This window comes from Heloderma suspectum, chromosome 4 (genome assembly GCF_057233095.1).
Source record: "Heloderma suspectum isolate Gila_16-S chromosome 4, 16-S_ref, whole genome shotgun sequence".
NCBI classification, from domain to species: domain Eukaryota; kingdom Metazoa; phylum Chordata; class Lepidosauria; order Squamata; family Helodermatidae; genus Heloderma; species Heloderma suspectum.
In genome coordinates, this window is record NC_139461.1 from 115,872,531 (window position 1) to 115,894,490 (window position 21,960).

Consider the following 21,960-nt stretch of genomic DNA (forward strand, 5'->3'; position numbering starts at 1 on the left):
GTCCAACACATCTGGAGGGCACCAGGTTGCCCACCCTTCTTCTATGGTTTAGCCATGTAATACCCAAACTGTGTGCTGGGACACACTAGTGTTTCTCAGGATATTTAATAGTTAGGCCCTCGTGAGCCTAAAACATCTTTCTGCAAAAGGAGGCTGACCTCTCTTTCTTTGCATGGTGGACTGCTCTTTGCATGCCTCCTTTCAATCACCCCCTACGGAGGGTAAAGGAAAAAAAATCTGTGTCTTTGTATTGGGTGGTATTGGATTGTTCAGTCATTCTTGTTGCAGCAGAATACTCTGTCCTCAGAGGAGGTTGTCTGTTGTAACTCTGTAGGAATTACTGTACTGGGCTCACCCCTTCAGGAGGCATGCTCAGAACAGAAGAGTGCATCACCTATCAAACATTTGGAAAATGGTGCTGTAGACACTAAACAAATTAAGGCACATGGATTGGTAACATGTTTGCTAATTTTCTTGCAGTAATTGACAATATGTTATTAGCGGGGGAGATCAGAAATGTCATATTTACCTCTATTATAATTGTTTGCTTTAAATCTTCACAACCCCTCCTGATACTTATTTTAAAAGATCCAAAACTGACACAGACCATTCATTACTGGGGGAACCTGGATTCTGCAGTCATACACTTTAGTTGTCTTCCGTGGTCTTCCAGGCCTTTTGCTGTTGCTGAGCTTGCCAGTTAATTCCTTCTTTTTCTTTTGGCTGACTCACACAATAGTCAGCTCACCATTACATATACATGCTTACACATCTCCCACACTGCTGATTTATATTCAAACTGACCTTCAGAAGATGCCCAAGGAAGTTAGAACTGCAGAAAAGTGGAGACTGTATTCAAAGCCTTCCTTGTGTATTTAATATATTCTGCAGCCTCTATGCCAAGGGTGGGCTATGCTGGCTAGGGCTGATAGGAGTTGTAGGCCAAAACATCTGAAGGACCACAAGTTTCCCACCCTTGCTCCAAGCCTTCACTGAGGAACCAAACAATATATCCACCATGATCCTACACTGTAAACAAGCAGCTGCAATGGTGAACCTTCCCCTCCCCCCAAGCTTAAGTCAAAACTTTATTTTTTATATTGCTAGTACACCTTTAGTCTATGAAATGTGCTCTACTGTAGCTCACAACCATCTATAAATAGAAATGCAACGTATGGGATCGTATAAACATTCATGTTTTCCTTTAGGCCAAACCTATATTCAGGAAGGGAAAGGGTAGCCTTTGGTAAACACCCAGACAGCAGTATGTTGTATAAAGAGCAAAGTAATCTAGATTTCATGGATACCTAGCTCAGCCTGCCTGCTCTGCTAAGTATCTGGGAAACATCTCATTCACACTGAGCATGCTCCATGGCTTAACACAGGTATGTACTAACATTCTGCCATTAGTAACTTGACCTTGCATCGCCTCATTTTTAGCCCTTCTTAATTCCTCCAAGGACTTTGGAAGAAAACAACATATGACCAGCTAATGTGAATTAAAAAATTGGAGGTTACAGAGCAAGCCCAAATCTGACCTGATTTAAGTGAATCCTATGCCAAATGGCAGTGCATTTACTTTATATCACTTGGGCAGTTGCTGAGAATTAAGATTCCATTGGTCATATGTGCTAATCTAGACAGAGCCATCTGTGGTGATGGGCAAACTCCTTCAAAATGAAGTACTTTTGCGCAGGAAGAGAGACTGGGTCTAAATCATGTTATGCTTTTGTACTGGGGGAGCCAGCTCTGGTACACCTCTGTCCACACATGCATTAAGAACACATTCAATAACAAGTTGCAGATTACATCTATTAGTCTTCATGGCTGCATGGGGACAATCTTTACAATTTTTTAAATGGAATCCACTACCAGAAAGTGGTCGAGCAGTTGCAGCTGGGTATATCCTTGGCTTTATGAACAAGCATCAATTGAACTCTAGATGTTGAAAGTAGGGCTGTGCATGGACCGCCTGCTTTGCTTCAGACTGATTTAGACCCAGTCTGCTTCACTTCAGATTCGGATCCGAAGCAAGATTCCAATACTGGAATTATTCGGATTTGACTTTTCCCATTGACTTGCATTGGAAAACAGAAATCGCCATAGCTTTTTTCAGTTTTCATGATAAATACATGGAATTTGGAGACCTGGCAGCCCCCATGGAGGTGATTCCATCTGCCAAATTTCAGACAGTTTGGCCCAGTAGTTTGTGTGCTAGGAGCAAGTAAAATTTGATTTTTTCAACAAAAACTCTCAAAGCAAAGAGCTATAACTTTTCACTGTTTCCCCAGAAGTGCATGAAATTTGGGCACCTGTTAGCCCTCATGGAAGTGATTCCACCTGCCAAATTGCAGACAGTTTGGCCCAGTAGTTTTTGTGCTAGGCACAGGTAAAATGTTCTGTTCTCAAAAACTCAAACCAAGGGGCATAAAAGGATAATCAGAGAAGTTAGGTGTTTTAAGTGGTGATTAGGAGGAGGTCACCATCCCTAATCTCTGGTGTAGGTTTCTTTGAAGTGCAAATAACCCCTCTCTGCTAGTACTACTTTCCTATTCAGCATCACAGTGCATGGCCTCAGGCTCTCTTTGCCTGAATGGAATACACATTACCTGGGAAAACAGGCTGGCAGGCTGGTTGTGCTATGTGCTTTTTTCAACAAAAACTCTCAAGGCAAAGAGCTATCACTTTTCACTGGTTGCACAGAAGGGTCCCACGACTCCCACCAGCACCTTGCCCACCTCTGCCCCTGCCAAGACCCCTTAGATGCCTTGTATTGGGCTTGCTTTGCCACACAGTGTAGTATTAAATTTAAATACTATATGGCAATGTGTGTAGTGCTTTGCACATGGTATTTGCTTGACCACAACACAAGCATGCACACACACATGAGCAAAAGAAAAGCAAATACAGAACTACCTACAAGCAAGAAAAAGGGGGTTTAATTTTTATTTTAGGGAAAAGCTATAGTGTTCAAAAATGGGAAGGGAAGGAATACAGGAATTGAGAATGGTGGTGGGGTGGGGAGAGCCAAAAACAAGGAAAGGAAAGTACTTACTTTTTATATATATTTATATAGTTTTTTATATAAAGGATATAGAAAGAAAGAAAGAAAGAAAGAAAGAGAAAGAACTACAAAAAATTGATGAATTGAGAAGGGCGGGGGGGAGGGCAAGGCAAGGCAGGAAACTAAAGTACTTCAAAAAAAATTATCAAGAATCTAGAAAGAAAGAAAGAAAGAAAGAAAGAAAGAAAGAAAGAAAGAAGAGGGGAAAGTAATAAGAATGGTTGAATTGAGAAGGGTGGCGGCAGGGCGGGGGGCTAAACAGCAAGGCAAGGAAAGGAGGAAACTAAAGTACTTTTTAAATGTTTTTGGTTTTTAAAATAAAGAATCCAGAAAAGGAAAAAAAGGAATAGTTGAATTGAGAAAGGCTGGGTGGGAAAAAAGAACAACAAAGCTGCAGTACAACACACACAAAACACACAAATCTAGCCAACTAGCTAGTTCTAACCAGCTCTCTCTCTCACAACAAAACAAATGCAAGCTGAGCTCCAGTATATACAGTATCCCCCCCCCCTCCTCCACCACTTCCACTGATTAGAGACTTCTGGGTTAAGTTCAGCCCTAATTTGGCAACTAGAGTTGCCATTCACCAAAGCTCCCTCCCTCCCTCCTCCTCTTCCCTTCCCCCCAGCATCCTCTTCCTTGCCCCCTCCCTGATATTTCACAAGTTGATACATTTAGAGACAGGCTGTCTGGGCTTCAGAAGACATGAGAATAGCTCTGAATCTCTGAGGTGGACCGAGGTGCTTTGGCAGTGACTCGCTTCGCTTCAGACTGCCTTGGTGCTGGTCTGGTCTGCTTCAGATCTCACCGAGGCACCACCGAAGTGTAGCAGCCATGTCGGGGGTCAGACTAAGTGGTCTCATGTTCTTGCTGAGCTAGCATAGTTTGGCAGGAACAGCAATGTAGAGACTTCCCCTGTCAGCAAGCCGAATTGCACAACACAGTCATGATTTTGCCTTTTTGCTTACTGCAAGACTGTATCCTTGTTCTCAAGATAGAATGTCCTATGGCCCATTTCCTGTACTATAAACAACTGTACCAACTGTAAAACCACAGGAGAGGGGGTGGGAGAAAGGGTCGCTTGTGTGTCATCATCTCTATAAAAGTAATGTGTGGTTATGCCTCGGGGCTTCTGGCTCTTTGGAAGTGATTCCAGCCTTAAGCCCGCACGTTAAATAAAGAAGTACTCATTTTCCTTCACTCCGTGGTCTCTCTGACTCTGATTTCTGCTACAGAAGCAGCCCGATTTGCTTCGGTATTTGGATTCAGCACCGAAGCAATGCACAGCCCTAGTTGAAAGGTCTGTTGCCTTGCTACCAAAAGGTGGCTTTTATGTTAGCTGACCTCCATTCTAGACTTGTAATGTCATAAGAATCCACAGCACTGCACTGCACTGCACTGTGTCAGAATGAATAATTGTTATACTACGTCCAATGGGCACAGCAAGGGGAAAGTTCAGGGAAGCATGTATGTATGTATAACTTAGAAATTCTAGCAGCATTGAGAGGTTTGGACAAAGTTTGGACATTTCATTCCAGACTGAAAGGCTGCTTTGTTTAACTCCTGAACTTATGAGCTATCATGCTGGAGCAGTGGCTAAGACAGCTTTTCAACCAGTCTCTATAGCTATGCTTTAGGCTGAGCAGGCCATCAGCACATGATCATGTTTATCTCTATCCTAAGAAAAACTTTACCTGTGCATTTCTTCACACTGAGCTGCTGTGAAAGGCAGAGGAACAGACCAGGCTCTATTTTCTAGTAAATTGGCAACCCTAGCCATGGCTTATGGGGTATGGCACAAACTCCTTAAAACTGGCAGAATGGGACAGCTCAGGCTGTCTCTTCCACCAAACTCATATACAGCACAACTGTGTAACACAAGGAAAACTGTTGGTAGGGAGTGGAATAATGACCATGAAATCAAATTTTGTTGCTTCCTACATATATTGAGTGCCCAGAGCTGGGGCATACCTGGAGTTCTGGGCAATTTGTAAAAATTTCTCTGGTGTTCATGAACAGCATAAGCAAGTGAACCATGGTAATGCTAAGAAGGGAAGCCCCCCACCCCACCCCCAAAATTATTGCCACAGTAAAACCCTATCCTGGGTGACTACTGAATGTCACCTTGGTGATCCTGGCCATGTATCCTGGTATGTTAAGCTTGGTCTGGATTTGCCAAGTGCCTGATTTATATGAATGGTGAGACAAATATGTTTGCAGAAGCATGATGGTGCTTATGTGGGAGACATGGAAATTTGAACCAAAAGCCAGTTCTGAAGTGTCAGCTTGGATTTGGGAGACCAGAGTTCAAATCCCCACTCAGCTATAAAGCACACTGGGTGATCTTGGGCTTAAAAAAATACATTTTTAAAGTACTTCAGTGATAAAGCACTGTATATAATGGATGAGACTAGCACATAAAGTGTAAGTTTGCTCTTTTAACCTGCATAGCAAAACTAAATGCTGCAACTCTTCAAAAGCTCTCTCGCCCACATACATATCTGTCAGGGTGGACACTGAGCCCATAGAATCCCAGAGTAGTTCTGATTCTGAGGAAGAGCAGTCGCTCCTGGGAGTGGAGCGCGCTCCTCTTTCCCAGGGCCAACAGCTGACGGAGATTCCTCCCACCAGCATTCCTAGCTTAGAAAGCAGTCCAGGGAGTGACCAAGCGCAGATAGCAGACTTGGTGGACGCGCGACACCGACGCAGAGAGCGGCGCCAGATGGAGGGCGTGGAAAGGAGGCGCAGGGCCCGGTTGGCGCGCAAACAACGGCTGTGCCCCGAGGATCCAAGGGAAAAGGGGAGGGACTCTCCCTAGTCCTTAAGTTCAGGGGGTCTGCCAGTGATTCCCTTTCAAACGGGGACCAAATGTTCCAACTTAGGGCATAGGTACTCTGCTGCTCAGATCTAGTTGCTACCTGTAGAGTTGTTAAGTTGTAAAAGAAGAATAAAGCTTTGAAAGGAATCCCTTTGTCTGTGTCTGGACTTGGCTACTGGATTAGACTGAGAGAGGCCTCCAAGGAGCCCTTGACAATATCTGACTACAGAACATGATGCCAAGAATCCTCCAGCACTATAAAGACCAATAAGATTCTTTATAAAGATCTATAAGATGCAAAGTATTTTTCAATAAGCAGCTTGTTCTTTAAAAAAAAACACACATCGTGGGAGTGTTTTAATTTCAATGCCACCAGCAGGCAGTAGATGGAGCTAAAATGCAAACCAATCACGTTCCTCACTCTCAGACTTTCAGTTGAGCTGGAGTATGCATGTTTAGCTGCAGGAATAAACAGCCTGAATGTTCTCTGAGGTGCTCGATAGAGGATTTTGGTGGCCCCTGAAGAAGGTAACGATAGCGGGCTCACCTGAATCTGGAACAGCGGTGTGAGCATGAGTGAATGAGAGAGAAGAGGGCTTCTTTCGCGCTTGCTCTGATAATCTCGGATGGTCGGTGCAAAGTGAGAATGGAGGTACCGCTGGGGCGCTGCATCCTCTCCTCTTGCTTTGCACTGACCATTTGTTAGCCATGCGGCCCTTGCAAGGGCCGGACTGTACCACCACCCGTCTGAAGGATCATAGCTGGAAAGGATCCAGTGGAAGCTGGTGGCTCCGATGTCAGAGGGGCTGTGAATCCGCTTTGGGTTTCAGTTAGACCTCTCTACGTGAGGTATCCAAGGTGCTGAACCCATTTTGGGGATAAGGTTCAGCACCTTGGATAGTTCCTTTGGGGTTCGGACTGAAACCCAGAGCGGATTCACAGCCCCACTGACATCAGAGCCAACCAGCCTCCGCAGAGAGCATCTTCAACGTCATCTTGTCCACCCCCACCCCACCGCCCTTAGTGATCCAGAAAATCCACTGCTGCAGCATCCCTGATAAGTGGAAAGCTTCGTAGCGGCATCTTCACACAGGGCAACCATTTTCAAGAATGGCGACACAGCTATTTCACAGCGTGCTGAACAGGAAAGAACTACAATCAGGATGGAAGAAGGCAAGGAAAAGTGGGTTTTTTAAACGCGCGCGCGCAAAACCCGGTTTTTGTTCCCCATAACTTCCTTCCTCGCCGCTGCACCCAACGGCTGGTTCCGCATTCACCGCGCAGGTCGGGAGAGAAGGTGAAGGCAGCAGAAGCGGCACGTGATGGGACGGGGGGATTCGAAGGGGGTCGCGAGGCGGAGGAAGAAAATCCGGAGCTCGGGGGTGGGGGAGCGGAGTTGCGCACTCCCCGTTATTTGGTAAACAGGTGGACAGATAAAGCAGTACTGCCCCTAACAGTCCTGGGCCATGCCATTGATAATGGGAAAGAGCCATTAATCAATGATGAATAAATGAGCTGGAGTTCGGGATGAGCAAGGGGGGCACATTTGTGTGGGACACCCAATATCATGGGGCAGGGGGAGAGACACTTTAAGGATCAGAGGCAGCGGAAGAGGGTTCTTCTTGTCCTCCTGTCCTGCTCTGGGGCTTCCCATTCCAGCTGGCTGGGTGCTGCTGAACCACCCCCAAAGGAAGCTATCAGCCCCCTCCTTCTGCCCGAAAGGGAGACCCTCGGGTTCCCAGTTTGGCTGCTCCCATTATGTTAGTATACAGCAAACTCAGAGAGCAGGGCTAAAAACTTGCTGCTAAAAGAGCATCACTTTTTGTTTCACTTTCCTAAGAAAAAACTAACCCTCATAGCAAAAGTCGGCAACACCCAGGCCGCATGTAGAGCCTGCCTGGCACTGCCACGCCGCTGCAATTTGTAGCAGCAGCAGCAAAAAAAGAGAAGCCAATTTATTGCTCCATAACAGTAAATAATTCAAATTTAGCTGGTTCTCAAGCTACCACTCTGTAGCAGAAAATGGGCAGCGGCTGCAGAGTTCTCCTGAGGACCTGCAAAGAAGGGGCCTGATGAACCCACAAAACACACACAGAGCAGTTTAATGTTGCCCAAGGAAACAACTGCAGTCATGCAAAGTAGGTCTACAAAAACATCCTTGTTTTAGATTTGTCTGAAGATCATCCAGGGGCAGTAAGTTCATCTGAAATCAGCTTCTGGATATGGTAATGGACACCTGAAATGGGGAACTAGATTTCGAAGGGGAAATGGATGAATCCACTTCCATGAATGCAGTTGATTTGAATTTGAATCAGTGTCAACAGTGGTGAGCTAGATGAACTAATGGTTTGACCCAGTGACCCAGTTTGCACAATCGCAGGATGGGTTTGTACACAGGGACCCTGCGTATCGGCTGATTTGCATAATTACCCTCACTGGGCTCATGTCATCCAAACACGGTGAGGGTGTTTTGTTGGGGTGGTTAACAAAGAACAAGCCATCCTTGTTGGGTTCGGACGACACAAGAAACCGCAGCGGCAGGGGATTGAATTGGCAACTTGGTGCCTGTGGGCAGTGCCCACCATGGCTAATAAGCCATGGTGGGCTGCAGTGATTGTGTGAACTAGGTCGGTTTAAGGCAACTTCCTGTGGATCCAGCCCAATAAAATTAAGCAATTAAGCAACAGCACAGTCAAATAAGATGTGTCTTTGCTTACTGGTGGAATAGAGATAAAGAGGAAGATGACCTAACCTCTTGGGGGCAGGGAGCTCCACATTTGGGGCACTGCCTCTGAAGAAGCCCTCCTGTGTGTTGCCACCAATGTACCTCTGAAGGCATTGGCACAGGCAAGAGGAATGCAACAGCTGATTGTAAAGGATGTGCAAGTTCACAGGAGAGGAGACAGTCTTCCAAGTCCCAAGCTGTTGAGGGCTTCACATGTGACAACCACTGTAAGCACTGACACTGGACAGTGTAAGAGTTTACCAGAGTTATACAGACTGCGCTCAGGAACAAAAATGCAGACCACAAAGGGGGAAAAATACAACTTGGTTTTATTGACGACAGGTATGCCGCATTGGCCACAAGGGCTCCCGTGCCACTGCCCACCAGGTCCCAAGAACAACAGGGGATGTATTTCTCGAGCAACAATGGCTTTTCTGCTACCTAACTTACACCTTCAGCAAAGGGGCCAATTCTCTGATATTCAGGTAGAAGCAAGTTCTGGACTTTTCCAGCCAGTGGAATGCAAGGGTTCAGTGATGGCAAAGGCAGTCCCATCCTGGAGCTTGTTGAACAGGGAGCCTTTCTTCAAAGGCCAAAAGTCTAATTTCAACCCAGCTTGAGCTAACAGTATTGAATTGTGTGCTCTTGGTCACATACTTAACTTCCCCTTTTCTTACTCAGACTTTGCTTACTCATATCCTTCTTCTCTTGGCCCAAAATCTTGCTCCCCTCCCACTATAACTAAAATAGATTAATCATGACATCATTTGTACCTTTGTGAAACTTTTTGGGTACGTGCATACTCTGTTTCTTACACAGACTTGGAGACACACGCATACATTTCTTTACCAGAGAATTTGTGAAAGCAGAAGTCTGCAGAAAGCAGAAGAAAGCAGCACATGGAAGATAAAGCTATAGCATTAATTTCAATCTTACTGAAGCCCTGGGCCAACCCGTAATAGTATCTCCCCCATTACTCCCATCTTCTTCTTCAAAATTCCACCAGCTTTGCATGACCCTTTTCTTAATTCAACAGCAGTACCAGCTTGTCAGCATGTGACTGGGGTTAAGGAAAAGTCATTAATGTGTCACCCATTTCTTTATTTTTGTCACATGCAAGCATAACCTTCCACACAGATTCAAAGCAGTAGCTCCTAAGAATATCAGAAGAGCTGTGCTGGATCAGCCCAAAGCCCTATCTAAAGGATGGGGAACTTGTGGCCCCCCAGATATTGTTGGACTGCAGTTCCCATCACCCCGGCCAACATAACCAATGGTGAGGGATGATGGGAACTGCAGTCCAGCAACATCTGGGGGGCCACACATTCCCATCCCTGGGACAGGGCTCTGGGCTGATCCAGCAGAGTTCTTATATTTTTGGAGACAATAGTAGGGACCTTGTCAGGGGTGACCAAAGAACTTTCACGGCCTGAGGCAAAGCTCCAACCACCAAGTCCCTCCCACGGGTGCTGCCATTCCACCCACTGCTGGACTTTTCTTATTGTCGGTTGTTTAAAATGTGTGTGTCAGTGTGTGCGCTGTCTGTTTATACATTTGTATGTAAATGGTTGTTTATACTGTGTATAATGTATTTTTAATGGTTTAAATCTTTGTAAACCTGCCCGGACAGCTTCAGCTATTGGGAGGTATAAAAATGTAATAAATAATTAAATAATTAAATGACTGCTGTCTCCCCCACCCCCACCAACTTTGCTGGGTGTGGCGCACAGGGCTCTGTGCTGCCACCTGACATGTTGAAGATGGCTGGGTCAGAGGCACCTCATCTGGGATTCACAGGGGGTGCCTGGGGAGGTCACAAGGCTGCTAGCCCTTAAAGTAAAAGAAAAAGGAAGCTGCTACCAGCTTCCGTTATTTAGTAGTATGAACACAGGTTGGTTATGCAGCATTCCAATCGTAAATGTCACATGAAAAAGAATTAGAACCCTTTTTGAAACTCCCCTTCTGTGTCAGTAAAAGCAAATTAAATAATTCACAGTTTGCTGCTCCTTGTGACACCCAAATTTAGCTGCCTATGGTGGCCTTCTCACACTGCCTAATGGTTGATCCAGCCCTGATAGCAACTCAGTTGATTTCAAATGCACGTCACTATGTTGAACTTCAAGGAGCCGCACGAAGTGGAGTTTAGCAGTGGCTGGCATGTTGAACGGTGGCTGGAGAGACCCCAGTTCAAATCCTTGCTGAGACACAAAGCTCACTGGGTGACTTTGGGCTGGGATAAAATGGGGTGGGGTTGGGGTAGCCCCGTAAGCCAGCTTGAGCTCCTTGGAAGAAAGGCAGAATGTCGTATCGAATGTTTAAGAATGCCTTGCGTTTCAGTGCTTGGGAGCCAAAGAATGCGCTCAGCTAAAAGCGTGACCGGGGCTCTGTATGTGCAAAGAAGTATAAACTCGTGGCTCTGTACACAGATCAGCCATCCTGCACTACCTGGACCCTAGACTGGCACACACACTTCTCTTCACGCCTTCCACGTAGCATGTTTTACGAGTAGCGTCACTGGACTTGGGCCACCATGTATTTGAAATGGCTGGATTGTAGCTTCGTTAAATAGTTCTGGGAGAATAAAGTAAGCTAGCTAGTAAGAAAAAAACTGTGTTTTCTTCCACGTGACGGTGTAATTGGTAAGTAATAGTAAGTAAGTAATACTGATAGGTAAGTAATAGTAAATAATGGTAAGTTGCCAACTTCCTTCCCCCTCCAGGCTGGACTGCTGTTCCCCACCATCACTCATCGTCTCCTGGTTCTTTCACCTTTTAAAGGAAGTCGACAGCTTTTAAGGGCTGGATGCGCCTGATCTCGTCTGTTCTCGGAAGCTAGGAGGGTCAGCCCTGGGTCGTGCTTGGATGGGAGACCGGCTGGGAATCAGGCTTTTCGCACTGAGCAGGGGGTTGGACCCGATGGTCTTGTCGGCCCCTTTCAACCCTACGATTCTATGACTGATGTCTCCCCCCCCGCCGCCCTACTCGTGTCATTCTTTTCCGTAATCCCCCCACTTTCCCCTGCGCGACACCCATCTGCCTTCTGCGTGGCTGGAGGGAGAGCCCCTCGCAGCCCAGCTGAGCACCAGCGCCCACGCACCGTCCTGGGCCGCTCCCACCCGCAGGGCTCCTGAACCATCCTGGACTTGGGGATGGCTCCTCCCTGTCCCAGATACAAAATAGAGGCCGCGTCGGACCCTGCGCTCCGTCTTTGCGGCCGTGGCTGGGGCAGGAAGGGCGCGAGGCTTCAGCCGAGGAAGTGAGCGGCGCCACCTGGCCTCGCACCCTCTTGGGACGCCGCCTGTCCGGAAGGGCCGAGTGGGGGGGGGGGCGGTCCGCAGCCAGGGCTGGGGTCAGCTTGATCCCCCTTCCCCTTGTTGTCCGTGCCTCGCTTCCTCCTTTATTCGCCTCATAGAATCATAGAATAGTAGGGTTGGAAGGGGCCTACAAGGCCATCGAGTCCAACCCCCTGCTCAATGCAGGAATCCAAGTCAGAGCATCCCTGACAAATGGCTGTCCAGCCTCGTCTTGAAGGCCTCCAGTGTGGGAGAGCCCACCACCTCCCCAGGTAATTGGTTCCATTGCCGTATTGCTCTGACACTCAGGAAGTTTTTCCTGATGTTCAGTCGGAATCTGGCTTCCTGTAACTTGAGCCCATTATTCCGTGTCCTGCACTCTGGGATGATCAAGAAGAGATCCTGGCCTTCCTCTCTGTGACAGCCTTTCAAGTACTTGAAGAGCACTATCATATCTCCCCTCAGTCTTCTCTTCTCAAGGCTAAACATGCCCAGTTCTTTCAGTCTCTCTTCATAGGGCTTTGTTTCCAGTCCCCTGATCATCTTTGTTGCCCTCCTTTGAACCCTCTCCAGCTTGTCTGCATCCTTCTTAAAGTGTGGTGCCCAGAACTGGACACAGTACTCCAGATGAGGCCTAACCAGTGCTGAGTAGAGGGGAACTAGCACTTCCCGGGATTTGGAAGCGATGCTTCTATGAATGCAGCCCAAAATAGCATTTGCCTTTTTTGCAGCCACATCACATTGTTGGCTCATATTCAGCTTGTGATCGACGACAATTCCAAGATCCTTCTCGCTCGTAGTGTGGTTGAGCCACGTATCCCCCATCTTGTAACTGTGCATTTGGTTTCTTTTTCCTAGGTGCAGAACTTGGCATTTGTCCCTATTAAATGCCATTCTGTTGTTTTCTGCCCAGCACTCCAGTCTATCCAGATCACTTTGAATTTTGTTTCTGTCTTCCAAAGTATTAGCTATCCCTCCCAATTTTGTGTCATCTGCAAATTTGATCAGCATTCCCTGCACCTCCTCCTCCAAGTCATTAATAAAAATATTGAAGAGCACTGGGCCCAGGACTGAGCCCTGCGGTACCCCACTCGTTACCTCTCCCCAGCTTGAATGCCTCAAATGCCTCAAACATTTCTAAGGTTGCAATCCTGTGCCCACTTAGCTGGCAGTAATCCCCACTGACCCCAGTGGCGCGTCCTTCTGAGCAGACCTGTGTAAGACTGCGTTGTAAGTCATCTTTCAAGACAGTGGTCTGCCCCAGGCAGCTGATGATTTCCAGTACAAGGGGTGTGTTTTTAAAACCACGAGTTACCATTTACCATAAACCAAATTACAATAAAATACCATTGAAGACACAACCAAGGCGAAAGAACTTAAAGAAAACCATCAGGACAGACGTGGCATTGCAAATACAACAGAAAGGAACCTTCTCCCCGAGTCAGCGCCGGAGAAAAGCGAAAGGAGGTGGAGAGAGACGGACCAAGCGAGCAAATTGCCTTCTGGATGTCTCTCTCTCTTCTCTCTCTGTCTTTTAAATCAGTTGCTTCGCTTGTGCTATAGCATTTGTTTATTTAAGTCGCATTAAGCTGTACCGTATGTGTGCTTGTGTTAATTCCATGGGAAGACTAGACTCTTCTCTTCACACAAGCTGAGTTAAGGGAAACCAGACTCCCCCCACCCCACCGCTGTTACTGTAATAAATCGTTTCTTGAAATGGGGTAGTTGTTTCCTCCCCACCACTTCTGGCATTAGCAAAAGCTTAAATTAGGTAGATCTGAAAGTTGTTGTCATTTTCCCTCCTGCTCCTGACTAGAGATGTGAAGGCCAGGAAAGAACCTGGAAATTTGGGGTGGGGTGGGTTTTATCCATGTTTTCCCCCAGGTCTGTTTTGGTGTTGTTGTTTTTTCCTGAAAAATTGAATAGCTTTGGATTATGAAATATTTTCTTTTAGGATTTCAGACAAGGTGTTTATATATGGTTACCCAGCCTTTACTCCCCACAAATGATTTCTAAAAAACTATGTAATAACCCTTTTATAGAAGGACTAGAGATGTAAAACGTGTGGAAACAATGGAGTCATGTTCTTTTAATCCTCTTTGTAAAATTCCCAGCATAGCTATTTCTTCCATTCCTTATTAAAATTATAGATCTAGTGTATCTTTTACTGACAGACATTTAGGGATGTTCCGAGTCATGCTCAGTTTCCCATCATGTTAGTAGAATCACCATATCATAATATGGAACAAAATGTGCATTCTTGACAGTCTGGGTTGTTGTTGTTTTTCTCTACAGAGTCCTGTGTTTCTGGGCTTGTTCTGGTTAGATGCTGTAGCAGTCAATTAATGTAGTTGTAATCTAAAACCCACATGTAAAAGAGCACTGTAGGTTATCCCTGCACTATCACCAGATTCGATGGAACAGCATGTTATCCCACTTATGTTCCTTTTATTTTTTAAACTTAACTTTGAGGCTTAGGTCTATAGAATTCACTGCCACAGCTGTTAGTAAAGTTATCAATTAGAACTCACCACTAGGGAATGCTTCCTCAGCTGTAAAACTTTTTAACTGCTGCCACTAGAATAAAAGAAACTCATTAGCTTGGTTCTTATGGCATAGGGATGGGAGTGGCACTACCACTAGAGACGACCTTTCAAAATGAACAAAAAAATAAGATGTTCATTAATGGGAATTATTTACAAATTGAATAAAATGTCACTATTTAAATAATAGGTTGAGATTGCTTAATTAAATATGGTTACTTACCATTCCTAAGATGAGTCTTTCCCAGCTAAAAAAAATCTCAATAGTTTTTCCTTCAGATGAGATTTCCCTAAGCTTCACTCACAAGTAGGAACAGGTTTAGGAAGTTCCCCAAGTATCCTTACAGGTGTACAGTAGGAATAGATGCTGTACACCAGTCTTCCTCTGCCTCCAGTTCTTCCTGCTTCTAGGATGATTCAGACATTTCAGAGACTACATGATGAAGTTCCCTCTGGTCAGAGATAAAATAGGAACCTAAAATATGTTATGTATAACTTTATTTGCTCAAAAAATTATCATGTCACTATATTAAATTTAAAAGTATAATTACAATAATTACAAATGTACAAACTGAGTTTACTTTTAAAAGTTTTTCAGTATAATGATACTATTATGAGCAAAGCAAGTTATATATAATATAACTTTAGGAAGATGAAGACTGCTGTATGTTCCTAAAGCAGCCTTCCCCAAACTGGTGCCCTCCAGATCTTTTGGACTACAATGCCCAGCATACTTGACCATTGGCCATGCTGCCGGAGGCTGATAGGAACTGAAGTCCAAAAGATCTGGAGGTCACCAGACTGGTTGTCCTAAACAACAAAGTGACTTTAGAACTGCAAAGAGCACTTTAAAAAAAGTATTGCATATTTTGCAATTTTTCCAAAGATTTCTATTTTTGTTCTGAAAAGCTCCGGGGGGGGGGGAGTGTTTTTCCCCCCATGACTTCAACATTTCTAGAAATGTTTCATCTCTACTTTTCAACATTGTTGAAACTGCCAAGGATGCCTCCCTCTTCTGCAGGAAAGGGGGACCCTGGGGCTCCCAGTTTGGCTGCTGCTGGGTTGGGATGCTCTGGGTGCCACTGGAAAGGAGCAGTATCCATGGTTGATAGAACTAACTGAGAGAGTAGCCTAAGAAACTACTGCCAAAAGAGCATTGCATCACTTTTTCTCTCACTTCCTAAGAAATAACATTAATACTTAAGAGCAAAAGTGGGCAAGACACAGGCCGCGTGTGGCCCTTGCTGGCTGGCCTGCTTGCTGCCACCATGTCGCCGCAATTTGCAGTGGCAAAAGATTTGCCTATGTACTGTTCCATAACAGTAAATAGGTCAAATTTAGCTTGTTCTTAAGTGACCACTCTTTAGCTGTAAAAGGGTGATTTTTCTATTCTTGCCGTTGCTGCTGTTATCATTGTTGCTGGTTTTACTGCTGGCTTTTATTGTTTTTATCACTTTTAATATTTTAACTCTTTTTATCTGTTTACTGCTGTAAGCTTCCTTGGGAGGGCTTCTGCCCCAAAAGGTGGCCAAGAAATGTTTAAAGTAAATAAAATAAATAAATTTCTTGCTGCCAGTGGTGGGAGAAATGTGGCCCACAGGAGGGTCCCGGGTGGTGAAAACTGGTCCCGGACTGCACAAAGTTGCCCACCTCTTCTTTAGAGCTTCAGCGGTGGGTAAGGACTAGCCTTTCTGCATAGATAGATAGTACAGAGGAGAGACTGAAAGAACTGGGCATGTTTAGCCTTGAGAAGAGAAGACTGAGGGGAGATATGATAGTGCTCTTCAAGTACTTGAAAGGTTGTCACAGAGAGGCCAGAATCTCTTCTCGATCATCCCAGAGTGCAGGACACAGAATAATGCGCTCAAGTTACAGGAAGCCAGATTCCAGTTGAGCATCAGGAAAAGCTTCCTGACTGTTAGAGCAATACGACAGTGGAACCAATTCCCTAGGGAGGTGGTGGGCTCTCCCACACTGGAGGCATTCAAGATGAGGCTGGACAGCCATCTTTCAGGGATGCTCTGACTTGGATTTCTGCATTGAACAGGGGGTTGGACTTGATGGTCTTATAGGCCCCTTCCAACCCTACTATTCTATGATTCTATGAGTCCTCACACACCCACAGGATTTTATTTATTTATTTGAGAAATATTCTAGGCCATCTTTAAGTGTAGAACCCTCTCAAGGTGGCATACAGGAACAGAACCATGCAGAACAGATGCTATAAAAATTCAATACATCCATATTCAATAAAAGTTCAACAAAATAATGATTCTGATTTTTAAAATCACTACAAACAGATATTACCAATAAAACCAAGTAGATCAAGAAAACAGGTAAGTCTTCAGAGCCTTCCTGAAGCCCTGCACAAAAAGGGAGCCTAATGAACCCACAACTAACCCCCCCACCCCCACCCCAATGTTGCCTAGGCAAAGAAGTGCAAAGTTGCTTTACAAAAACTTGCTTCAGGGTATCACAATGGACACCAGAAATGGAGAGCTAGATTTTGTGGAGGAGGAGGAGGTGTAACATAACCGAAGTTCTTTATTTGTTTTCAAGCTTTCAGAATTTCACCATGGATAAACTGGCTAATGCAAATACACATTTTGGCCTGGATCTCTTCCAAAAGTTGAATGAAGCCAACCGAACAGGCAATATCTTCTTTTCCCCGCTTAGCATATCCTCTGCGCTTGCCATGGTCTTCTTCGGGGCCAAAGGAAACACAGCAGCACAACTCTCAAAGGTCAGCAAATCTTTTCTTTTCGGTGGCAGCTTTTATGTTTTGTTAAGGAAATTCAGTTATTAATCCTTTTATAGTGGAAATTAATCCTATACATGTCTACTCAGAAGTAAGAGAGATGGAATGTATATTGTTCATTGACATAAACACTTAACGTCAGGAGAAGATTTTCTTCCTGTTCAGCCACTGAGTAAAATACTTCCTTCATATTTCATTTTATTTATTTGGACTATTACCATAGTTTTGGGGCAGATAACACTGATCTGGTTTGCATGACATGACAACCCATGGTACATTGTCACCCTTGTTTGCTTCAGAGTGGCTTGTCGTGATGTCCGAACCTGGTGGTTTCCTCAGAGTGGTTTGTGCACAAGCCACCCAGAGAGCCCATGGATTGTTACTGGGTTGTTCAGGGTGGCTTGTTTTCAGGGTGGCTTTTTGTGATGTCCAAACGTGGCAGAGTGGCTTCTGCATGACTTAGAATAATAGAATAGTAGAGTATCCTATCTCCCCTCAGTCTTCTCTTCTCAAGGCTAAACATGCCCAGTTCTTTCAGTCTCTCTTCATAGGGCTTTGTTTCCAGTCCCCTGATAATCTTCGTTGCCCTCCTCTGAACCCTCTCCAGCTTGTCTGCATCCTTCTTAAAGTGTGGTGCCCAGAACTGGGCACAGTACTCCAGATGAAGCCTAACCAGTGCTGAGTAGAGGGGAACTAGTACTTCCCAGGATTTGGAAGCTATGCTTCTATTAATGCAGCCCAAAACAGCATTTGCCTTTTTTGCAGCCACATCACATTGTTGGCTCATATTCAGCTTGTGATCGACAACAATTCCAAGATCCTTCTCGCTTGTAGTGTTGTTGAGCCACGTATCCCCCATCTTGTAACTGTGCATTTGGTTTCTTTTTCCTAGGTGCAGAACTTGGCATTTATCCCTATTAAATGTCATTCTGTTGTTTTCAGCCCAGTGCTCCAGTCTATCAAGATCACTTTGAAATTTGTTTCTGTCTTCCAAAGTATTAGCTATCCCACCCAATGTTGTGTCATCTGCAAATTTGATCATCATTCCCTGCACCTCCTCCTCCAAGTTATTAATAAAAACGTTGAAGAGCACTGGGCCCAGGACTGAGCCCTGCGGTACCCCACTCATTACCTCTCCTCAGTTTGAAAGGGAAAGGGCTGCAGAGCTGCTTGGCAAGAGCAGTGAAAAACCTGGTCACTCCTCACGATCTTGCTAGGGCCACCTCCATGCCCCCTCCTCCCTCGTCAGTGCCCTCCACCTCTCCTCCAATACATCAATAAGATATGACACTAGAGAATTTCCTTAATGCATTTGTGATGTCTTTTTTTAAATGTCTTTTTTTGGTTTTTCACAAGTGAGAAGGACACATATTCACCTGTCTGCTCCTTACATTCTTTACTGGTACTACTGGTGTTAGTAAGGTAGCCCAGCATAACAATAACCCATCTCAATGTATTACATCTTGAAAGGACACTTATCGATTTCCTCCACTTTGGCACTTCTCTGAACAATGAACTCCTACCCCCACCCCTTCCTCCCATCACACTTGTGCAAGTGTGCAGATTTTCCAGTCCACTATTTACATTCTTTGGTCAAACATGAAAGTTGTGCAGATTTCACCTATTTGATTTGCACAATTTTCCTAAATTTATGCAAACTTCTTCCATAGACTATAGCAGGGCTGATTCAATCAATGGAGGAAATTTGCTTAAATTGCAAATTTCCACCTTTAAAAAAAATCTCCCAACGCACTTATGCAAGTGCACAGATTTGCCTTACCACTTCAATGCATATTGGGTTTCTTAAATCTTCATTATCTCAGCTATGTAAGCCAATACAATGTTTCTTTGAAATGGATATCTTAGTTTGTGTTGTCCAACATGTATATCTGACATTGATGTAGCAATCGGATGGGGTGGGGGGAGCCGGTGGCTGTGAGGAATATGAGAATATGAGGATATGAGGAGTTGTGCCACAAAGCCCCCTGGGATATGTTAAGGGAGCAGATGGGAGGACTGATGGAGGAACAAGCCGCAGCAAGCCACTGAGCACCTGACCATCTGTTGGGAGTAATGTGGGCTAGAGATTGAACAACCTTGAACAATGCTTGTTTCCAGCATGGCTTATCGTCATGTGTGAATTGGCCCACTTTGTTAATTCTCTTTTATATTCCATTCCTGGTTCTCAAAAGCTAGGCTGAGTAAGACAACATGTTGCACCACTTCCAGATGTTTCACAGTTTGAGACTGATATACAGTTACATGTGAGGAGGGCTATAGAACTCAGTGGCACTTACTTCTGGGTAGACATGTATACGATGGCACTGTTACTGTGGAAAGGAAGGGTATACATTTTAATAATTTAAAAAACTGCAGCCTTCCCTTTCCTGACTATGTCCTTCCAAACTGTACATGTACTGTATTGAATTTGTGTGCTTGACCATTAGGAGACCAGAACCTAAATTTTCATAAGGTAAGTGTTGTGCAGCTCTGTGATAATTTTTTAATTGGCATTGAATCCATTGGCTGTAATGATAATGGGTTAGGACTTCTTTTTTCCATGCAGACATTTCACTTTGATGAAGTTGAAGACCTCCATCCAAGTTTCCAGGCACTCAATACTGAGATTAACAGGAGTGGTGCACTCTATGTGCTGAAGCTTGCTAATAGGTTGTTTGGAGAAAAAACCTACACCTTTTTGCAAGTAAGTTAATTGACAGGATAAAGAATGTTGGAAATGTACCTAGATATCAGAATTGCTTCTTCATTTCCCTAGAATACTTCTCCTTGCTGAATTCAATGATATAATTTTTCTTAGCCTCAGGTGGATCTCTAATAATGCAGAACATTATTCCACATTATTGGTCCACTCTGAAACTTTATTGTTTGAGCTACAGAATGCAACAAGCCCCATATATTAAACTCCCCCCCCCCCCGCCGCAAATACACACAGACACACTGCTTCTTCTTGTAGGATGTAGATATTTTGGGGGCAGGTATATTGCAGTTTGTATTCTTGAATAAATCTACACTTTCTGCTTAGACTACAAGTATGCTATAAATATAATTTCAGACGAGTAAACTTCCCTCTCCAGAGCATTCTGACCAAGTTTTCACTTCAGTCCTAACTAAATATAAGGCAGATCAATCCTGAAAGTCACATAGATCTATTAATTTGTATCGAAGCAGCTTTCATGGAGGGTTTATGGATTTTGTCCTTTGTGTATATAGACCTTCTACAAAGAGTTTACCAACTGTTTCATGCATTGAGGGAACTCCTCATCATCACTTTAATGTGTATGCCACTTTCCCACATAGATGTGCCCCCAAAGGGCTCACAGCAAAAAAGAAGACATCATTATAATAAGCAGTTTAGGACCAATTCATTTCGTACCATAACATCTCAAACAAACGATTGTTTTCACTAATACTAACCTTATACCATTTCAAATTCATTACAAAATAGGAAATATTTGTAATTAAAACATGATATCTGTTGATACCACTTATTAGAGGAGACTGGGTGGATCTTCATTCTCTTTCCCTGCACGCTGGACTGTTGAACTGACATCCTGGATAAATTATCTTTACATAGACTGATTAATAATGCAAACAAATGCAATTACGGTTGCCAACCAGGAATGGAAAGATTAATTCGGTCTACAGTTCATAGGTGGAGGGTGGCTGGATGTTCTCAGTAAGTGGAGGAGGATAAGGGTTAACTCTTCTCTTCCTTGAGGAGGCAGGGGCAAAAGAAAATGCATGACCCACCCGGAAAGGAGGGAACCTCAGTCACAGGACTTGACTTTAGCAAACCATAGAGCTTGCTCTCTATAGAACTTGCTACAGGACCTGCTCCTGAAAAGCACCTCAGCCAATGCACATTTGTGAGTTCCCAGAGAGACAACCCCTTGATCAGATAAAACTGGTTGAGCCACCATAGCAGAGACCCCATTAACCTTGAGGTGGAGTCTCAAGCATGCCTCGAGGGCAATCTAGGATTGGAACAGGAGCAGGAACCACTGCAGGGGTCAGGAGTGGAGGGAGGGGAATCACGCTGCAACCCTGGGGATAGAAAAAGCAAACTGGCCATTTGCTGTGTACATGGAACAGTGAATACTTGAGACCACCAGACTAGGATACACTCTCAAGTTCTAATCTGTTCCAAAGGTCAGCTTCCCCCCACCCCTTTCCCTATTTCCAAAGTCAGGGTGAACAACGATGGCTATTCAACATCTTTGCGATATAGGGACCATAGAATCCATTCTAAGGTCTTCCAGAGTCTTTTCTGTCATCTTCATGGTCCCACAAAAGAAGGGGGACTGACAGGATCCCCTCCTTCTAGTGCACCCCTCCCCAAGTCTGCAGCACCCTGTCTCCATATAAAATTGCATGGCACCCCTTTTTTCTCTCCCAAATGTGTTAATTGCTTCTAGTTTGACAGCTGTCAAACTAGAAGTGGTTAGTTTGTTCAGGAGAGAAAAAGGGGTGGTGTGGTGTGCACCCTGAAAACAGGTGGCTGGGGACTTGGGCAAGTGGGCATTCCTAGCAGGGCACCCCCAAGGTTCAGGGCAATGCATTGAACCTGTGGATACCTTTGGTAGAGGGGTGATCTACACCCCTTTTCCCCCCATGTCAACTGTGCAAGGCTGTCCAACCAGCCTTGCTCCGCTGTACCCTTGACTGTTAACTGGCTGTTTGACAACTGCAGCCAAGGGAGCAACCAAGACAAGCCCCTATATTTTGGTTATTCACCACTG

At 44.8% G+C, this 21,960-nt stretch overlaps 1 pseudogene across 1 annotated transcript in view; it reads left to right on the plus strand.

Moving 5' to 3' along the window:
- The first annotated feature begins 6,994 nt into the window (after window positions 1–6,994).
- Window positions 6,995–21,960, plus strand: part of LOC146347333 (leukocyte elastase inhibitor-like) — a 32,608-nt pseudogene continuing 17,642 nt past the window's right edge. Inside the window, exons 1-3 of the transcript XR_014790261.1 lie at window positions 6,995–7,065; window positions 17,002–17,185; window positions 19,767–19,904. The product of XR_014790261.1 is annotated as a leukocyte elastase inhibitor-like (transcript). The remainder of the gene's footprint in view (window positions 7,066–17,001; window positions 17,186–19,766; window positions 19,905–21,960) is intronic.